The sequence below is a fragment of the Cygnus atratus genome, chromosome Z (genome assembly GCF_013377495.2).
Source record: "Cygnus atratus isolate AKBS03 ecotype Queensland, Australia chromosome Z, CAtr_DNAZoo_HiC_assembly, whole genome shotgun sequence".
Lineage (NCBI taxonomy): Eukaryota > Metazoa > Chordata > Aves > Anseriformes > Anatidae > Cygnus > Cygnus atratus.
The window spans coordinates 50,725,521-50,747,836 of NC_066396.1; the positions used below are offsets into that span (position 1 = coordinate 50,725,521).

At 41.2% G+C, this 22,316-nt stretch overlaps 1 protein-coding gene across 1 annotated transcript in view; it reads right to left on the reverse strand.

The window, feature by feature from the left end:
• Positions 1–22,316, reverse strand: part of MEGF10 (multiple EGF like domains 10) — a 105,714-nt gene that overhangs the window by 82,466 nt on the left and 932 nt on the right. The window contains exon 2 of the mRNA XM_035569395.2: positions 11,701–11,802. The gene's annotated coding sequence lies outside the window, so the exon portion shown is untranslated. The remainder of the gene's footprint in view (positions 1–11,700; positions 11,803–22,316) is intronic.

Genomic DNA, 22,316 nt, shown 5'->3' on the forward strand with positions numbered 1-22,316 from the left:
AAAATGTCACTCCAAAGGCATCATCCCCAGTTAGGGGAGTGCAGAAGAGACCAAACTGCAACTCATCTGGCAAGGCTGAACTTTTCTTGACAGAACATGTGTGGAACCTGGACAATTAGCTAAATGATAACCCAATAGGGCCCTAAACTGCAGGACTCTTTCACACCCTGATTATCAGAGATGACAAAAGGCCCTTTCTTGGCGCAACTTAATCGAGTTAACCCTGTTAACTTGTGCTTCTTTACTTTTAAGCATTAATGCACATCCAAATGTCTACTAACTGACAGGCCATTTCAGTCACATGCTTAATGACAACCTGACCTTGCTTGCTGAATATGCTAGATGTATGACTAGCCATGACATGTAGTAACCCAGTCACCAAGCAAGCTGTTCCCACAGGAGAGGGTGTTGATTTCCTGATTCCACATCCTACAACACCATAGTTACTTAACAGTCCCTCCAGCCTTCCACTTCTCACACATTTATTCTTCCAATGGCTTTTTCATACTTGAGGTATCTAGGGCATGGCAGCCATTTACACCAGTTAACACAAGTTTAAGCCTACAAGGCAACATAGCAATGTCCCAGACACCCCTTCTCAGTTGTTAGCAGGTCTTGCATGAAGACATGCATATCCTTAAGACACTCACGAACAGCTACACCACAGACAGAGTCTCAAACTTAAGAACTAGCATCCTTAAGATTCAAACTGAAAAAAATGAAAACTTTGAAGAGTCCAAAGCTTTTTAAAACAGACCATGAAAATTAAATGGAAAAATCATGAATTTAGGCTGATATCTGAAAAATAACCAAATTAAAGACTGAGTGTGCTGGAAAAATTCTCCTTTATGGGAACAGATGTTTTGCTATTTTTTTCAAGGGTAACGTTATGAAGAAAAACAAATAATGAATCACTGTTTTTTGATTGAGTTACTTTTTTATTATTATTATTTTTTTCTGTCTCTTTTAAATTATATAGGTTCCTAAGGAAAGAAATGAGGCTTATGTAATCCCACTATTTGCATATATGTATTGGCCCCAATGGTTCCAATAAATTCCAAATCTGTTGGTCATTTCAACTGAAGTTAATGGAGGGAAAGAAGTCTTGATTCACCAAGTTCCAGAGAATCCACTGACAACCCACAAGTCTGCAGATAACCAGGCATTATTTGCCCATAACTCACAGAAATGCCTGATTTGGAAGCTATGGCATCAGAATCCTTTAACAAATGATATCATTTCATAGCCTGCATATCTGAACTGCTCCTTCTAAATAAGTAAATAAATAAATAAAAACAAACTAAAAAGTGGAGTAATATATGATTTTATGTTAAATAACAGAGAGCATCTGTTAAATTATGTTTTGGAATAGGCACCTTCTACTTAAGCATGAAAACTTTCAGGTGGAAACCTGGAGAGGCTGGTTAGTGTCACACTGCTTATTGCTCCAGAACTGTCTAATAAATGCTCAGACTTCAATTACAAGGAAGTTTCCGTTTCCAGAATGAAATAAGGTAACTATGCACGTTGGAAGAATCAGAAATCTTTAACTCTCAGCAAACTTTCAGCTTTACACTAGCTGTGCCACCCAGCGCTGCAGCACAGTCCCATACGGCTGGAAACCCCGCAGCACTGCTGCCCAGCATCACACTGCAGTACAGACACAAAACACAGTGCTATTCCATCACCGGCATGAACTCCGTAGCTGGTCCTGTAGCACTCAAGACTTCCCTGCAAGTTATTGAGCAGATACAGTCTCACTGTAAAAGACCAGATGGGAGTTTCCTTAGGATCTTCAGGCCTCCTGAAAAATAAGACTTTCTTTGGCCCACCAGACTCACTTACTGCCATGCAACACACTGACTGCACAGTGAGAACTTCCACAGGCGTTAAGCTGCCAGGGATGATACATCCATTCATCAGTCCCCTTCTCCTCCCTCAGATCAATAGTAAAAGGAGGAAAAGAAAGTTCAGTGGAAGTCAAGTTTGCACGGGGCAAGGAGGCATGGTAAAGAACAAATGCCAGCATGCCAGATCCTTTGCAGATGGACTCATTATTATTCCTCTGGGGAAGGCTGCCAAACATCACAAGCATGGGGTCATTTCACTGTAGCTGTCATTGTGCGCTAAACCAGAGCACTGTTCACATTAAAAGTTTTTTTTCTTTTTCCAGGAAGATAACAAGTACAGGTCTTTAACATGCAAGCTTGTGATCATTAAGGTTAGTCATAGCACACAGAACTGTGTGAATGGCACATTGAACATGTCTAAAGATTATTCACATAGGAAGCTGAAAGGATGAATTGTTAACAAATAAATCTTTTGGCTAAATGTGCTGTCCACCTATTTTCTACTCAGATGAAAAGTTACCAAATAAAGACAGTTAAAGCTGTCTAGAATCTAAGCCAAAGTATCTGAAAAGCACACTTCCAGAAGATGAAATGGCAGCTAGAGCATAAATCCTGATATAACTTCTTTTAAACAAGAAACATTAAGTGAACCATGTCAAGTAAGTGTACTTAGTATCTTAGCATCTATTTTTGGTCTGGGTATCCCTTGAGAATGATTTATTTAGCTCTCACAGAAAAAGTAAACAAAAAAAAAAAAAAGAAGGAAATTCCTCAAGATGTTTAATGTTCCTTCATCCCAAGCCAAATAATGTAACAAGAGTAAGTGATGGACAGAGAAGCTACATGTGAAATGAGTAAGGACAAACAAACGGAAATTGGTTCTGGAAAGAATTTATAATTAGCTAGTTTTGTAAACAGAGATCACTGAAAATCTTAACAGGTTGTGTCCATATGTTGATGGCAGCATTGCCTCAGGGTCACTACAACCTGCAGCTTTCACCAGCGGAGAACCTTGGTCCAAGATCAGGTCTCTCTCTTCCACACAAAGTGAAGTGCATACAGGAGCCTGTCTTGCCTGATCTTTCTCTCAAGTTTTGTGTAGCTGTTCAGAGGTTACCATTTCCAAGCAGACCACCTAAACACAAGCAAGCTACTACAGCTGTTTTTTGCCTGCACCCTCCATCCAGACCTTCGAGGTCCTCCTCCTCTCCTTCCAGCCCCTCTCCACAGCATCTGAAGGCCCCATGGCTGGCCAGCTGCTCCTGGGGAAGCCACCAACCACATTTTGGAAGAAAGCAGTGGCAGGACATAGGAACATGCAGGAGCTGGGATTTGGCTGGTGCCGTCCCCCAGCTGGGATGATGCCACCAGTGCAGGGAGCTGCAGCGAGTGGGGAACAGGCACTAGGCGCAAGTCTGCTGGGCTGGCGGGCACGGGACTGTTCAGAGATGCACCAGCAGCTTTCAGTCCATACACAGATGGCACTCATCAGCCCTGGGCATCCTTCCCAGCGTGGCTGTTGACAGCTAACAGAAAGCAGATAACATACATTTTAAGAAAGGCTATACACCACAGGAGTCGATCCAGAAACCATATCCAAACAAACAGACCTTTCCCCACCCTTTTCCCTTTTTAATCAAATAATGTACTCCTTCCTGGACTATCAGTCTGTATATTAATCCCAGCACTGTTTCAATAGTACAGGTGAAGGCTAGAGCACTAAGGTCTATCCAGATGCATTTGTTTAGGGCTAATTATTTCTAAAGTTAGATGCTACTGGCATGTATAAAAGCTCTGTTTTTAACAGAATAACACAATAAGTAATCTTTACTGAATTTTTAGCATAGTCCCTTTATCAGATAACATGACCAGACATCTGATTTTTTATTTATTTTTTCCTAAGGATATTGTATTCATGGATGCAACTGTGAAAACTTTGTGGTTGCTGACAAATTGCCTGGGACAATCCTGTGGTCGCCTAAACACACCAATTCCCTGGTTCCACTTATGCGGAAATTTTCATTCATGGTTTTACCCTCTCTTGACCGTAGCTTTTGTGAACTTTCTTTTCCTTTTATCTCAAGTACCAGCCTTCCAGACATTGTATCCAACTTTTTGCCAATGCATAAAGTAGCACAACCACAAGACTGACTATTCTTTTAGCTTCCTATGCATTTTAGGATCCATTTCAAATGTGTTCATCTTCCTGTAACAGTCTTTTGCTTTCTTGTTTCAGCTCTCTTCAAAGACCTCCTCTGTTGTTTTTTTCCTTCCCCCATTACATACACATTCTCTTTTTCCACATACATTGCCCTCCTACATTAGATTCTTCTCCTTTCCTGTCATAGCCTCTGTCATCACTGACAAAAATCTTCAGTCTGCAGTTCCCCACACTTACAACAGCCTTTCACTGGGCCCTTTCATTATGAACAACACAGGTATAAGCACCCTCATTTGTTCATATCTTCTACTTGCTAACAAGTAGCTGTAATTTGTGAATAAGTTTGTTGGTAATACTGCTTCAGTACACTTATATTTTTAAATCATCCAAGGAAATGTTATTTACATATGACACTACAGCAAACAAAATTGTTATTTCAGTTAGCTCCTTTTTTCATGATTTAGACTGAGCATTTCATTTCTGGAAATTCTTATCACATAACTTTGTTACAGTCTTCAAGTTTCAAAGGAAAAAAAAATAGTTCTGATGCCAACTCATTTTAACAGCCTATGGAGCTTCTCAACATGTTAATGTATTACTCACCAACTTTTGTTTTCAATCTCCAGCAATCTAGTTCAAAGCATCTATGACTTGAACAAGACTTCCCTCCCCAGAGCAAAGTAGACCCAAAACATTCTGATGAAAGAATGAGGAACTTTGTGAAATTCATTCCTTCATTTCTTTCACATTTTGGCTTTTGCAAAAGTTAGAATAGATATAGTACTCCTCCATTCTTTCCTCAAAGGGGAAAATGGAAGACCATAATACAAAACCAAAAGAGCCTGAATAATTCTATTTAACAAATCCACAGTTAAAGGAGTAAATCCTACTCCCTTAAAGTCAAAGGCGATTCTTCTCTGAACAGCTTTCAGTGAGCCTAGCAGATAACCTGCTGAGGCTAACCTATAGAGCGAACAACATGTTGAGACCACGGTTACCACAGCAAAGTGGCTTAACAACAGCAGGAGCTCCTTTCAGTGCATCTTTTGGATTTGTTACTAGCTGGAATAAATGGAACAAGATATAGACTAACGTGCAAGATCAGGCTGATTTTCCCATCTTGTCATTTCATCTCTCACTTATTTTCCTTCACCACAGCTAATTTACCACATCCGAATGCCCTAAGAGATGCTGCCAAGTGATCACATCGTGTCCATTTATACTGGTCGTCACTCTACCTCATTGCCTCTGCCCCCAGGAGAGCATGGGCAAGACTTTGTTTTACTCTTAACTGTACGCCCTTCGTAAAGCTTATGAACATCTGCAGTTCTGAAAACAATGCTTGTATGTGTGAGCCTTCTCTCTAAATAATCCCTGACCTTTACTTTAGACTAGCTTATTTGATTTGTACTGCTCCTTGACATTACTGAGTAACAATCTGGATTGGTCACATCGCCCCATCTGTAGCCTGTAATATCTGCAGACATATAAATAAGCAAAGGGCTAGGGAACAGCTGATCATTTAAGACACCTAAATTCAACATTTCATTATTTAAAAAAAGAAATCAAACTTAAAAATATGTTTGTGGTCGTGTAATTTTAGTACTTGGTGTTCCTATTTGTCAACAGAGAAGAAAAGATACCCCTGGAGAGAAGTTCAGCTTGATAGATGTCTATGGAGTCTAGAGGTTTTCTCTCTTCCATGTTTGCATGCATGAACACCTGCACACATACACACACGCTGGTGCATATATATAGATGCAGGTAAATGCACGCAGACACATACAGATTCACTATACTACTGGCTAACTAGTTGCAGCTGGAAGGCAAGGTGCTGTGCTTTAGGGAAAAAATACTACTTCTAAAGAAATAAAACTGCTACCCAGCACTAGTGATTGGTAGTAATAAAACATGTTCTTTCCAACAATGACAAAGTAAACAACTGTGCATTTTATGCATAAAAATACTTTGATAATATGAAAGTAATTTCATATCAAAGTTCCCAGTCATGATTTATATCATTTTCAGTTTTCTCTTACCTTAATTTTGAATACATTCCAAATTATTACATTCTTAAATTCGTTTATTTTAATGATGAACCAGAGTCTCCTTTAAAAAGAGTGCCTGGTTCATCATTAAAAGAAACTAATGAAGGCAATTGCCTTAGAAGCTCTAACAATCAAAAGAAGACCTTTCTGGTTTTAATTAATATTTCTTTCAAGATAAATTTTCCTATTAAAATATGTTAATTTACTTTGGTTCCAGGTTATCTGAAACCTTCCTAAAAATGATGTCTGCTGCTAATTCCAGCTGAAAGCAGTGTAATTTGAAGCTAGAAGAATCAAGACTGCATTTTTATTAACTTGAGCACAAGGCCCTAAATCCCTCAAATTGTTATCCTTTAGGACACATGTTGCATTCTTTAAATCTGTACCTCTTTGCAGTATGCGTTGTAAAAGGACAGCAGTAGCATGAGCACATATCAGTCACTACAAAAACGGTCTATTGATAGCATTGTCTGACAAAGCACCTTTAGTAACAAGGCACCCTATTCAGAGATCTAATTTTTGTAGACATTTGTATGCCAAATTCAAAGAATCTCTATGATGATGGGTTTAATGAGGTACTTTGTCATTCTCTGTAATAAAAATTAAAAGACAGACAGAATTCTTCAGCTTAATTGCCACATCTGTTATTAGGCACTTCACCATGATTGACTGGAGTGTATGTGTCAGAGACCCTGCCAGAAAACAGGCAAACTTTGTAAGCAGAGTTATAACTTGTAGCCCAACTGGTATTAGCAGCATCTCTGTTACAACTTCTGCTGCTGCTCAGTTAAAGTTACATGAACATTGGCCTTGGTTCAGACATTCATCAGAAGGAAAAAAAAAAAAAAAAAAGTGCTTTTTTAAAGCATTTACAACATTCAGAAGGAAATGCAATGGTCATTTGAATGTGTGAATGTGTCATCTCTCATTAATTAATGAGCGATATAAGCAATCCGTAGAACCAACAAGGACAAAATTTCACATTGAGTAGTACAACTACTGTTTTAGTTTGATAACAGATGAGCAACCAGCTGAGAGGACAGTGAAAAACAGTGCGGAATTTGCAGAGGGATTGCAGAGTCGGTCACAGTCAGGGAGCTTCTGGGAAGAACAAAAACGACATGGACACTCTCCTCTGATCAGTATGGAAATTTGGGATGAAACCTGAATTAAGTCATGAAACTTCTTGTTCCCTCTGAGATACAGAGCAGCCCAACAGCTCAAAGCTGCCAGCATTTGCCAGGTCACTTGGCTGACTGCAGCAGGGATGCCCCAGGCATCTTAACTGGGCACTTCATGCAGGGATAGCAAACCTAACTGCCGTTACACAGGTAGGGTAAAAGCCCATGTTAGTGAGAGCAATCAAAGGAGCCACCCCGAGGAATTGCCTGATGCTGGGAGGAAGCACATCTCTCCTCCTGCCCATGGCGATATGCTGGATGATGCTGACAGCTGACTTCTTGTAACTGAAGACTCAGTTTCACAGTAATGACTACTATGACAACTCCACACCCAGGCTGGTATATGACCACTTTTACAGTGTTTTTACTAACAGCTGATATTCTTTTGGCTCTAAAATCCAAACGATTCACATCTACCAGTCCTGACATAACAAAATGATTCTGAGCTTACTCAGGCATTCTCCCTCAACTAACTGCTCTTTTCCAATTTCACACAGCCTTTTTACTAAATGCACAGAAATGTATGTTGCTATTGTTACCAAGGAAGATTGACAGGCCAGCTGCCATATTGCTTAGAATTATTTCTTTTCATCCAGTTCATCCAGTAAGGAGCAAGGGATTATTTGACCTTCCTTACTGATTTTCTGCTCTGCGCTAGCAAGTCAGAAGAAAGGTAGGAATGCGTAAAAGAGCAACAAAAACTCTACCAATATCCATTGCATCCTCTCCTGAAAGGCACCAGGATGTCCTTATGTTGAAAGCCAAAAAAAAGCTGCCTACCATGGGCTGGGACAAAAGACAGTCGCTTCATCCAACCCAATCTATCAGCTGCCTTGTGAACTAATCTATGAATAAACCTTTCTTCTCTCTGGAGGGCAGACTGGGACACTCCAATTCACTCCCTCCATGACAATAAGTGACCATTTTTTGGAAAGTCTCCCCCACTGGCTGAGATGAGCCAGGGCAGATGCTCTCTGCTACTATCTGAAGGTCTTTGTTGTGCTCTCAGGAGTCCAAAGCTACTCCAGACTACAACGAGTTCCAGCAAGTTCCTGTGTGGTTCTCTACCTTGCTGTGTCTTTCTTTTTATGTGCCTTTTGCAAATACCTGATCTCCCTTATTCTCTTTAATTTAGGCTTCGCTTACTTAAGCACACTTACTTTTAAGTGTATGTCATGAAATAATCTTGCATATTGTATTTTTATCAGCATAACTCCCTTCAAGTTCTACAACATTTTTTCCAACAATGTAAGGCTTTTTGTTCTCTCGGCTACTATCATGAACCACACAGTGTATACAAAGTATTTAGACTCCTGTCTAGATGTTTTATTTAATTTCATAAAAGACATCAACAGCAGAGCAGAGAATAGAATTTAGGTCTCCTAGTCCCTGTTTTCAGCCAACCCTCAGGACTCAATGCCTCCAGTATATTATTTTGCCACATTGTGCTTACCATGTCTGTAGCATCATTATTAGAACCAGGAAAGACAGGTTTGGGGTTACTGGGCATTCACAAAGAAATCACTGCACACAGAATCACAAGTGAGAGAATTTTTTAACAGATTTGGTTTGTCTCAGAAGAGGCCAATAATGCCTCCTTATCTGTTTGCTTTTGCATTTCTTTGTTCTTCCCACTGGCATTCTTGTTGTAAACTGCAATGAAGAAAAACACACATACATGCCTAAGAGAAAACCTCCATGTACTAAAACTTTGGTATTTCCCCGGAGATAGGCAATACAGAAGAAAGCAGGGTAATTTTTGGAAGTGTGGTAAGAGACTCCCACAGGAGAGGAAAAGGAAGCTTCAAGTACGTCCTCGCATGCAGACTCCACAGATGTTTCTGAATTCCACTAAACATATTTGGAGTGACTGCAGTGGATTTCTACTTCATTCCAACAGCTTCCTACCAAATAACAAGAAGCAGAAAGCTAAGAATTTTTTACATTTCTCATTGCCAGGAGAAAAGCATTTCCTCCCTGCATCCCAATACTACTTTAGCAAACTAAACCAAACCAAACAAAAATCTATTTTCTGAAGTTGATTCACTGTCAAAATAGAATTCAACTTGTAAAAGGGTGGGGTGTGCATAGAAAGCTTGACAGTTTTCAAAGATTGAAAATATATATATATATATATATATCTGTATTTTAGTGGTGCAGACAAAGACTGCAAATTTGGACTTTTTTCCAAATCACTGCATCCTTGGAGGTTCACTTCACAACTCCTGGCTGTTATTATTCATACATAGTGCAAATTGGCATAAACTAGCATTGAGCAAGAAAGGGTTGAGCACATCTTGAAAGTGCATTAAAGTTGCAGAACAACAATACCATTTCAGAGATGTGACCAAGTCTCCTGGCTCTCTGAAATGGGTTATGGAGATGGAAAAATCTACTGACAGCAGCAGGGATATTTACAGTGAGGAATTATATTCCTTGCTGTGCTTTTTTTTTTTTGTTTTCAACAGCTACTAGCCCAACCTGCTTACTCAATAATTAAAAATTGATTATTTTGTGAGTTCATGGTTTAGGTAGCTTGCCCAGAAATTCACTTCTATTCAGTGCCATCTTCTGTCTTAGAGACACAGACACAGACACAGATTTCTAGGTTGGAAGAGACCTCAAGATCATCGAGTCCAACCTCCGACCTAACACTAAGTACTCCACTAAACCATATCGCCAAGCTCTACATCTAAACGTCTTTTAAAGACCTCCAGGGATGGTGACTCCACCACCTCCCTGGGCAGCCCGTTCCAATGCTTAATAACCCTTTCGGTAAAGAAGTACTTCCTAACATCCAACCTAAAACTCCCCTGTCGCAACTTTCGCCCATTCCCCCTCGTCCTGTCACCAGGCACGTGGGAGAACAGACCAACCCCCACCTCACTACAGCCTCCTTTAAGGTAACTGTAGAGAGCGATAAGGTCGCCCCTGAGCCTCCTCTTCTCCAGGCTGAACAAGCCCAGCTCCCTCAGCCGCTCCTCGTAAGACTTGTTCTCCAGACCCCTCACCAGCTTGGTCGCCCTTCTCTGGACTCGCTCGAGCACGTCCATGCCCTTCCTGTAGCGAGGGGCCCAAAACTGAACACAGTACTCGAGGTGCGGCCTCACCAGAGCCGAGTACAGGGGGACAATCACCTCCCTAGACCTGCTGGCCACACTGCTTCTTATACAGGCCAGGATGCTGTTGGCCTTCTTGGCCACCTGAGCACACTGCTGGCTCATATTCAGCCAACTATCAACCAATACTCCCAGGTCCTTCTCGGCCAGGCAGCTTTCCAACCACTCATCTCCCAGCCTGTAGCTCTGCTTGGGGTTGTTGCGCCCCAGGTGCAGGACCCGGCACTTGGCCTTGTTGAACTTCATACAGTTGACCTCAGCCCATCGCTCCAGCCTATCCAGATCCTCCTGCAGAGCCTTCCTGCCCTCGAGCAGATCGACACACGCACTTAGCTTGGTGTCATCTGCAAACTTACTGAGGGTGCACTGGACGCCCTCATCCAGATCATCGATAAAGATATTAAAGAGGACCGGCCCCAGTACCGAGCCCTGGGGGACACCACTTGTGACCAGCCTCCAACCAGATTTGACTCCATTCACCACAACTCTTTGGGCCCGGCTATCCAGCCAGTTTCTAACCCAGCGAAGCGTACACCAGTCCAAGCCCCGAGCAGCCAGTTTCTTGAGGAGAATGTTGTGGGGAACGGTGTCAAAAGCCTTACTGAGGTCAAGGTAAACCACATCCACAGCCCCTCCCTCATCCACCAAGCGCGTCACTTTGTCATAGAAGGAGATCAGGTTCATCAAGCAGGACCTGCCTTTCATAAACCCATGCTGACTGGGCCTGATCGCCTGCTTGCCCTGCAAGTGCCGCATGATGACCCTCAAGATAATCTGCTCCATGAGCTTTCCTGGCACTGAGGTCAAACTGACAGGCCTATAGTTCCCCGGGTCTGCCCTCCGGCCCTTCTTATAGATGGGCGTCACATTGGCTAGCCGCCAGTCAACTGGGACCTCCCCCGATAGCCAGGACTGCCGATAAATGATGGAAAGCGGCTCGGCCAGCTTCTCCGCCAGTTCTTTCAGTACCCTCGGGTGCATCCCATCCGGCCCCATCGACTTGCGCACATCCAAGCTCCTTAGCAGGTCGCCAACCATTTCCTCATGAATAGTGAAGGCCACATCCTGCTCCCCATCCCCTTCCGCCAGCTCAGGGCACTGGGTATCCAGAGAACAACCGGTATTGCCACTAAAGACTGAGGCAAAGGCGGCATTAAGCACCTCAGCCTTTTCCTCATCCTTAGTAACTAGGTTTCCCCTCGCATCCAGTAAAGGATGGAGATTCTCCTTAGTCCTCCGTTTCGCGTTGATATATTTGTAAAAGGATTTTTTGTTGTCTTTAATGGCAGTAAAAGTGAAGAGTGGTGAAGCCCCATTGTATACCTGCACAGCAATACTTACAACACCTAGCTCTGCATCCAAAGTGACTCTGAAGCACACAGGGCACTAATGATGTTATGTGTCCTCAGCAGAGTCCATCACAGAGTTGGCAATGCAGCTCTTCTATAAAAGAAAAAAATAATAATCTGTTAAAAGAGACAAGTTGTTCTGCTTGTGGACGCAGCACTGGGATCTCTGAATGCTCACACACCTGACAGCATGTTACCCAGGCAAAGTGTGAAGATGCCACATTCATGTTCCTCGCCTCATCTACCCCCTAACCACTGATTTCACTTAAGCTTTGACTGGTTTACTTGACGCCAGTGGGAACACCAGGCCCTCAGCCTCTGTTCTCTTATGCCTTTTATTTTAGAAGAAATTAAAATAGGTAAAATTTAAAATACATATATTTGCAGACAGCATAAATCTTCATGACATCTATTCCTCAATTTAAAATACACACTTCAATCTCACTGGCAGATACCCTTCAGAAACAGTTGTTATTTACAATATCAGTCTGGGGAAAAGGAAAAAAGAAAAAAAAAAAAAAAAAAGATGAAAGGATCAAGTTACTCTTCACTTCTAAACAAGCCTGGCCACAGCTGTACACCAGCTTCTGAGCAACTGCTCTGCGAGCACACAACAGGGCTTCTGTCCTCCCGCAGGGTTTGCTCAGGTCACCCACCCGCATGTGGCGCGGGCCTGGGTAGCACCAAAGTGCCATGGCAGGGCGGGCAGGGCTGTGAGGTGCAGGGGCCAGGGAGCCCTCGACGCCAGGAAGCAGCGCCCAGACAGCCACCATGCCGCCCACGGCAGGGGGGGGCATGGGCACAGGGGACTGAATCGATTTTTCTCGGATTTTTTTTGATCGCAGAGGCAATCAGGGAGGGCTGACAGTTCACAACAAGGCCCCACAGGCCGGGCTTGACTGATAGGTACTGCGCCCGCGCAGCCACCAATGCCCAGCTCTGTGGAGAAGTCTGTACAGGCTGAGCAAGCTCCAGAGGGAGTGGGTTTTGGCTTCCAGTTCTTCTGCTTGTAAACATGACTCTGAGAAACTGCAGTTTTCAGTATTTTTTCTTTCCTTTATGCTATGCCAGGAAGGCAACCCCAGGTACAAAGCAGCAGCAGCACCAGTCTGGTCATGGGTGCCAAGAACTTTGTTATGTCAGGAGAATAAACTATTTTTTAATTGGCACATGAAACAATCATTTGGTTAACCAGAATCTGATATGGCAATGATAATAACCAAGTACATTATAATAATTATTATAATGTGTTTTACCTGGTCATCTCTAAAGAAACTGATAACGCCCTCTTACTTGTCTGCTTTTTCATTTCTTTATTTTTCCCTTTTTCATTTTTTCTATATTGGTATTATTGTTGTAAACCACGATGAAGTAAAAGCACTCATATATCATAGGGCTGGAGTACCTCTCCTACGAAGACAGGTTGAGAGAGCTGGGGCTGTTCAGCCTGGAGAAGAGAAGGCCCTGGGGAAACCTCATTGTGGCCTTTCAATACTTAAAGGGGGGCTTATAAAAAAGATGGAGAGCAACTTTTTTCTCAGGCAGACAGTGACAGGACACGGGGGTAAGGTTTTAGACTAAAAGAGGGGAGATTTAGATTAGATGTTAGGAGGAAATCCTTCACTCAGAGAGTGGTGAGGCACTGGCACAGGTTGCCCAGAGAAGAAGCTGCAGATGCCCCATCCCTGGAGGATGTTCAAGGTGAGGTTGGATGGGACCCTGGACAACCTGGTCTAGTGGGTGGCATCCGGGAACATGTCAGGGGGCTGGAATTAGGTGAGCTTTAAGGTCCCTTCCAGCCCAAGCTGTTTGATGATTCTATCATATATGATAAAGAAAAAGCTAAGAAAAAAAGCTTTGATGTAAAAAAGCTAAGAAAAGCTTTGATGTACTAAAACTTTGGTTTATTTATACATTATACATATTGGTATTTATTAAGAAAAATATATACGTAATAAAAGTATAATAATAGTCACCAAGCAAAGTAATTTGTATACTTCCAATGCATTAGAAAATGCCAAAAGAATGGGAGAATCTGACAGCATCAGGCAGGACTGCAGGAGCTTATGTCATGAGAGACAGTGACACCAAACTGTATGAAATAGACAAGAAACATACAACACCATCTCAGCATTATGCCCTACCCGTAATTTTTAAAATACATACTCAAATGTTCTGCTTTTGTGGCCTCAGAAACAAACACGGTACAGACAGATGTGATCTGAACAGAAAAACATACTTGGGACATGAGTTCATTTGTACAAATCCAAATGTTGGTATTTGGAAACAATTTCCTCTCACTGAGAATAATGGCCACATGAGAAAACAGATTTCATATTTGAAGAGGCTTCTTGCTTTGCTGTTTTTAGGAAAAGGACAATTTCCTGTTTCATATGATGTGCACTTTTAAGACATTAGAAATGACATTATAATTGAAGAGATTCTTACGCACACACAAAAAAAAAAAGTAATTATATGGATAATTAAAATCCACTGCAGTAAAAAGGCTGTGCTGTGGCCTACAAACATCCTTTAGTGGCAGCACATACAGAGATCACAAGCGTCATTTCCATAGCACTTGCAGGAGAAAAGGGAAGCCCAGCTCCTACGCAGGCTGTCATCCTCCTAACACAGTTTAAAAATATGGGGAAGTACCAAACCCTTTTCTTGAGTACTGTTTGGGGAAAAACAACAACCCCCTCCTCCCCCCTCCCCCCCCCCCCAAAAAAAAAAAGAAAAGCAGCCCATTTAGCCCAGCTTTACCACTGGGAAGGCTTTATTCACCTGACTCACTCACAAACCACTCATCCCAGAAGGTTTCTTTATCAATGGGATAAATTTCTTAGATTAGGTCTCTTGGATGCCAGCTGGGCTGTATCCTGTATCATAGAATCACAGAATCATAAAATCATTTAGGTTGGAAAAGATCTCTAAGATCACCTGGTCCAACTTTTAAGCTGGCACTGGCAAGTTCACTATTTAACCATGTCCTTAAGCACTACATCTACATGTTTTTTAAAGACCTCCAGGGATGGTGACTCAACTTCTTCCCTAGGCAGCCTGTTCCAATACTTCACAACCCTTTCAGTGAAGTATTTTAATAATATCCAACTTAAACCTCCCCTGGCACAACTTGATGCAATTTCCTCTTGTCTTATCACCTGGTGTTTGGGAGAAGAGATCAATCCCCACCTCACTATAGCCTCCTTTAAGGTAATTGTATCCTCACTATAAATTTTTTTCTATCACAAAAATTTACTAAAATACAGAAGATAAGTATTGGAGAAGAAGCTGGTCTGGAGTCTAACTACACCCATCTTGATCCCCAAAACTAACACCTCCTGGTATTTTCCCAACAAAACTCTGCAGTGTCCTTCATGCATACTAAAGGTAAAAGAAAGAAGCAACAACCACCAAAAAATGTCCAAGTGTCAGGTCAAAATTAGGTGGGATTTTTTATTGACATACAAAATTCAGATAAAGTCATTAACGTCTCCAGTTTTGACCCTCAACCACAAGCAACTTGTCATTAAAAATAATCTGTGCTGAGTCCATATACAGCCTACAAGAACACCTGACAGTTATGTTTCTGGTGTGTGGGAAGTGAGGGTGGCAAAGGGCTGGATGAAGCAGGGCACAGCTCAGACCTTTGTTGGTGCAAGTGCAAGAAACAAAAACATCAGCTCTCCAGGCACTTATTTGTTAGCATACAGATATCAATATACCATGCTTTTTGATTTATCATTTGTACCCCAAACACAAAATACAGCCTAACCCTCTCCAGCTTAATTCTGCTGACACAAAACTCTTAATACAAGCATAGGTAATTTTGGTGAGAGACTCTCCCAAAAGTATAGACAAAACCCTCCACTAAAAAGCCTTATGACAGAGGACTGAATAAATAGGAAGATGAATTATTTAATACAACTCTGTTACTAGTTTAAAAAAAAAAAAAAGAAGCTTTCTGTTTCTCTGAGCACTTCAAAAGCTTTTCTAATGTAAAATTGTAAAATATTCACTAGGAAAGTGCAAACAAAGTAGGAATTATGTGTCAGTGTGTAAACAAAACACAACCACAGAATACCGAATTATTTTTTATTCTGAATTTCTGTATTCAAAAATTATAATAGTCACAAATGAAAAACATATATTTGAGCCTTTCAGGAAATTTAAGATACTGACCTCACAGTGCTTTATTTTTATACTAGTACCAATATACCAACAAATAGGCAAAGACCCCTGTAAATCATGTTTCCCTTTAGCTGTGGGCTTAGGGGCAAGTTGAATAGAGTCCTCTGTCAGAATTCAAACAAAAAGGTAACGCATGGCAGTAGGTGGCGAATGAGGCCAAGGCACCTCTGCCGGGCATGATCCCCAGCAGCTCTGGCCAGCATTGGGTGCAACCGCCTGTGCGCTGGAGAAGACAATCCAGCCCTCAGGACTGCAAAGGCAGAACAGTTGGTATTATACAAATACATTTCTAATTGAAGAGCTTTCCACTCCAGCTGCTGTATCCTATTTTTTTTAAGTACATTTACAATGGCTGATGCAAGTATGCTGCCTCTGGGGCCAAGATTGCTGCAGTTCACAAGTTGTCAAGGACATTTCTTCATATATCAACTTGAACCCTTTCAAGAGGGATTTTAAGTCACCAAACAAATGCTTCCCACAAACACACATGACCATTATTTGTGCATAAGTTCTAGTAACCATAACATGTATGTGTTGACAGACCAGTGCGGTTCTAAGTTTTGTAAACACTCTAGAGGAAATTATAACTCAATTATGCATGCTTAGAAGTGCACTGTATGGAATCAACCTTGTAGCACAGGGCAAAAGGAACTGAAAGATCTGTATGGTCTCTTGACATACTCCTGATTTCCACCATGTCTGTTCTCAGTTCTACATTACATTATTTTTTTGTTGATTTCTGACAGCAACTTCCAAAAACAATACACAAACCAGTTATGTCATTTTGTAGTACAATTTAACCAGACCTTGGCACATACACACGCATACACACAGACACATACATGTCTTTTCCTTCTTTTTAACATGCAACTGCTTCCAGTATATTCACATTCTCAGGGCTACCAAGCTTAGTTTGACTATTGGCTTTCGGAGGATCTGATGCCAGCCAGCCATGCATAATGGCCTCTTTGTCTGGCTGTCACATGAACAGTGTTGTGTTACAATTATTGTCACTCCAGGCTTAAACTGCAAGGCATGCTTTCACACAAAACATTCACTTTGGGGGCTCTTTTTGGCAGAGCCCTGTGATGAAGACTCTTTTGCTCCTGCAGTTAATCAGTTTAGCAATTCTGAAACTTTAAACATAAGGATTCAAAAGCTGTCATCCAAATCAACTGATTCTAAAACTTCTCTATGTAAAGAAAGGGGCAAATAACGTAAAATAACCATCAGCTAAATCATTATGCATGAATCAAAATCAAACTCAAGTGGTTAATAAGAAAACAGACGGCTATGGTACAAAAGGTCTGAATAAAGCCAACACTGAGTGAAAACATAGAAAAAAGTTCAATCTAGTTCACCTTTGCAGTATGTGATGTCATAAGGATACCACCATGTTAGTGGGATCCCCCTAAAATCCAGCTTAGGAGAAGACAAGCACAGCATCACAGCTGCAAATTCCTCCCCTTTGTTCCACCAGCTAACAACCTCATTGTTCCTGGCTGGGTCTATAATGCAAGGCAGATGCACCCTGCAGCCCTGATCTTTAGATATGAATTATGACCACGTCTTAACTGCATGTCACAACGAGACTGCAGCATATGGCTTCCTCAAGCACATGCTGGTTCCTCATGTGAAGCCCCCACACACGACCTATGCCAAAGCTGGGGAGCTCTGGGAGAGCTCCCAAAACCTGGGCTAGCACTGCGGCAGAGCTGCGGTGTGACTGCTGAGCTCAGCCAGTGGACAGCATCACCAGACATGCTGCAAACTATGGCTGAAGATCTCATCATGACTTTACCTAACCTCTTTTGATCAGCAAGTATTTTGTTCCAAATAATGGGCCAAGACAGGGAAAAATTTAAGTCAAAGCTATCTCCACCTTGAATATTTTTCTCCTGTACCTTAGAAAAATGCCTGCAAGATAAAAGCTATTTCAAAATATTTCTACAAGATAAATGAGTAACTTAGCAGGTGAAAATATTATTACTTGTTACGTAAATCCTTTAAATTTACTGAGCACCCGATCAGACTTTGTTACAAAAAATGTCCTGAAAAGTAGATAAACAAGATTTCAGTGTAAGACAAACTTCAAAAGATGCTGTGCACATGCTGAACTCATTGAGTCTCTAAACAGATGTCCTTGTTTCCATTAATACAAAATCTTCTCACAAGGCTAAGATTGAAATATTTTAAGAACTACATCCTCATGTCTTCACTGTCTCTTTGAAGCATTTTGTGCTGCATATATTTGTCTCATACTGTTGCTTATGGGATATAGTACTACTCACTTTGAAGAGGGCTTACGGGATCTAACCCTGAAAGAGATAAGTGTAGCAAAACAAGAACTTACAGTATAGTGCTTGCAATGTATGCAAAACTTTAAAAAACAATGACTTCTTCCCAAAAGATGTGGGAGTGTGCATGAAACAACAAACTATCAGCTTGTTTATTTGTTTCCTACCCAGTTCATTCTTGTTTCCTTTGCAGTCCCTTAAAGCAGCATAACTGCTGCTAAACCCAGGTTTTGTATTCTATCCTATTACTGCTCATAGATGTGTCAGTTGCCCTAAGCACACATTATTGCTCTCTTGTTCATGTTTCTTTCTTTAGGTGCCTTGACCAGCCCTCGCTGCTCTCAGCATCCTCTGTCATTGTTTCAAGCATTCCCTCCTGGACCAGCACTGCCCCTGAAAGACACCACAAGGACAGGTCAGGATCCCCCATCCGCATGTCTGGACACCTTCACCGACACCACAAAGCCCTGCTGGTTTTCTCTAGACCAGGCTGACAACTCCACCTTCTGCATCTCCATAAGCTCATGACTCCTCTGAGCCAGCACACAGTCTCAAGCTATTTTACTTACTGCCCCTTAGGACATCACATGAAATTCTCTACCACTAAAGCTGGAGTGCTCTCCTCTCTTCTGAAAACCTTCTCGGTATCTGTGGGACACCATCCTTTTAGCTATTCAGGCCAGTATCTGGTGAATCATCTTTGACATAGTTTTCTCTCTAAATACTCCTATGTTTTGAATTCAAATTTCCTGGATGTTCCTGCAAACGTCCAAATTATAACTTTCTATCCACACACAAAACTCTTGTACAGTCTGACACCTATCTGACCATTGAAGCTTCTTTTTGGTGGATCGGAAATTTGATCAATACTTCTTCATATACCTTCAGAAGACTGATACAAAGAATGTTTCCCCATTTCTATGTGACAACATGTCAGCTATTTCACTGAAACACTTCCTATATTGCTTCCTGTTTTCACAACTCATGGTTTTCATGGCCTCTTCCCATACCCATCATTTCTTGTATCTAACAAGATGCTGACCCCTTTTTTGGAAGGGCCATGGCACTAGCCCTCACTGGAAATATACTAGTTTTGCAGGGAAATAGTTTCGTGCCATCACCTGTTTAAAGATCCCCCTCTTACGAGGAACTGTTAGTAGCTGAAAAAACTTATATTAACCTCTTTAAACATTTTCATGATTTTTCTAAACAATACTATGACTGTGGCTTGACAGCTGTTTTCATGATTTCATTGTCCTTCATTTTTTTTCTATTGTCTTGTCTTAGATTTTAGACTATAAAAGGCAAGATCATTTTTGCTTTTGTTTTTGTGCTGTTATACAGCTCCTGTTACTAGAGCCACACAACCTACAGCTGTTAGCAGTGCTAGTATTTCTACTTTAAATATAAGATACTTTTATAGTAAGTCTTTGTATTTGAGTAACTTTGCAAATGTTAACTTGCATCTCTTCCACAAAAATAATTTGGTAGCTGTATTAGAAGCAGTGTTCTTTTACAGCTGCAGAAAAAAAAAATCAACAACTTTTCTGAGGTCACACAGCAAGTCAATTTCAAAGTTAAATTTATGAGTTTTGATTCCCAATCTATATTCTTTCATTGTCTGGCATATTGAAAGGGCTCAGAATTAGCACCTCATTGCTGACTGTGGTCTAATTTCTCTGACAATCAGATACAAAACACAGATAAAACACTAAGAGCTGGCTGTCTACATTTTAATATAAACCTAATGTGTACATCCAAAGGAATGAACCACAAATCCTTACACAAGCAAAACATCAATTAAAATCCAGACAGTTTGAATGGGTTAATTAACAAGAATGCTGACACAATCAATAAAGCTATTCTAGTAAAGCCAATCCTTGCCCAGAATACTCCTCCTACTTTTCTGACAGATGGCTTTAGATCATACATTACTCTTTTCATATGAAAAACATTTGGAATATCCAGAAACAGAATCTAATCATAGATGAAAAAATAATGCAATGATATCTAAGTTCATGATATATTGATTCTAGTGCATGTTTCAAATCTTTGAAGAGAAATATGAGTACCAATTACTCAGAAACCAATCTCTTAATATCAAAAATCAGAATCAAATTCTATTGCTGACAGCAAGTCAGTAACATAACTACTATATAGCGAAATCTGGTGCCACTGGCATCATTCATCAAGCAAGGCACCACCTAACGGGAATATGGGTGTGAGAACCTTGACTGTAACTCCACTGCTCTATTCCACCCCACACCTAAGGAAAGGTTCACTGTAGATTTTTATTGCTATATTCTGTATTCCTTAAAATGAAGGAACTGGATCACATCCATGTTACAGCATTCTCCACAGAAGAATTAACCTACCCTAATTTTGACTAAAATTGTAGCACATGTGAAGAGAATCTTTTTTTTTTTTCCCTTCCTCAAAAGCCACTTACTTTCCCTAATGAGAAGAAGTGAAAATGCCTAGACAACAAAAAGGTATGTAGAGACATGGTGCAAAACTCCTGCCAAGTAATCTGAATATAAATTCAAGGGACACTTACCAGCTGCAGTCAAAAGCCCACTCCAAACTCTGTTAGATGTTAATCAAACTTAAGTATGTTAATGTGTGGTTCCTGTGCTCTTTGCACAGCTGAGCTAACTGCTTTTGTTAAAGTGCCTTTGCTTCCCTGGGTGTACACCCCCATTTAGTAGAACATCCTTTTGTGGAAAACATGGTTATGAAAGCCACCAATGGACCACTCACAAGGCCAGAACTGTCACCCCTGGGCTCCTTCCTCCTCCACCTTCTGCCCTCCCTGGACACCCGCCACCTGAGGACACAAGTCCATGCTTACAGTCGTGTTTGAAGTGTAGGCATTAGCTATGCATATTTCAGCTACAGCAGCTAAACAGCAAAATTAAGGGTATACAAAGGGGGTGAAAAATCACATCACAGAGGCAAAGGCAGCACAGTTTCTGTCTACTGGTGCTGCCTATGGAGGGTTGAAACTGGCGTACACAGTCCTGCCCTGAAGAACAGTGCAAGAATGATAGGTGATTTCCAGGAAAATTAAATAGACACAACCAACCCACTTCCCATAGGTCACTGAGCAGCCAGCAGTTGTGATTTTTTTTTTTTTTCAAGATACGATTTGAACTAGTAAGGAAGAAACAGAAAATTCACTGCCAATCCTGGGAGCTGCTCAGCTTCCACCAGAGATTTCTTTAATCTGTAACACTAACAAATTCAGCATCCAAAGAACTCAAATGCCAAGTCGTGCTGTCTCCAAAGCATTGTTAACAATCAATGTTAGCATGATGCAACTGATCTACCTCTTGTGGGAGTGATCTGCATTTAAATTTGATTGTATGACAACGGCACATGGTGATTGCAGTTGCCTTTGTAAGAAAAGTGAAATACATTTTACTAGATTAAGTCTGATGTTCTGAAGCTGTGCAGCCACATGAGTTGTATGAACAACTAGGAACTTGGACCTAAATTACACTGTTTGTCCAGCTTATTAAAAAGTCCAGACCACACCTGCTCAGCTGGCATTTCTGACTCGAGATCGGGGAATCACAGAATATCCTGAGTTGGAAGGGACCCATAAGGGTCCTCAAGTCCAACTCCTATGGAAATGGAGATAGAAGACAAAAACAGGCTTTCTAACACCATTTTATTTGTAGGTCCAAAGAGTAGCAACCAATAGAGATAATTTGCCCACCCAGCCTGTTTTTCCCTAAATTCTGTCTCCAGAGTTATATGCCCCTCCTTCACTTCAAAAAGGACACACATAGCTAATTATGTATGCTTTCCTCTCGTTATTGTGTTATTGGGCACAAATGTCATTTAGGGGTGTCGACAGGGAAGCTGAAGCCTGAAGCCAGCTTTCAGTTTCAGTCTCACGACAGGCATGCTGGTCAGTCAAAGCATCTAAGAGTTTTCCACATGGGTCTGTAGCTTATCTGCTGGGAAAAAAATGTCCCTCTCCAGACCTTTTTTTTTTTTTCTCCTTCCAAGCCAGTGGATAAAAACATTTTTCCTACATATAGTCATTATGTTAATCTGCTGCTGCCAAATCTCAGTTACAAACCTGAGAAAAGTACATCAGACACCTTCAGTA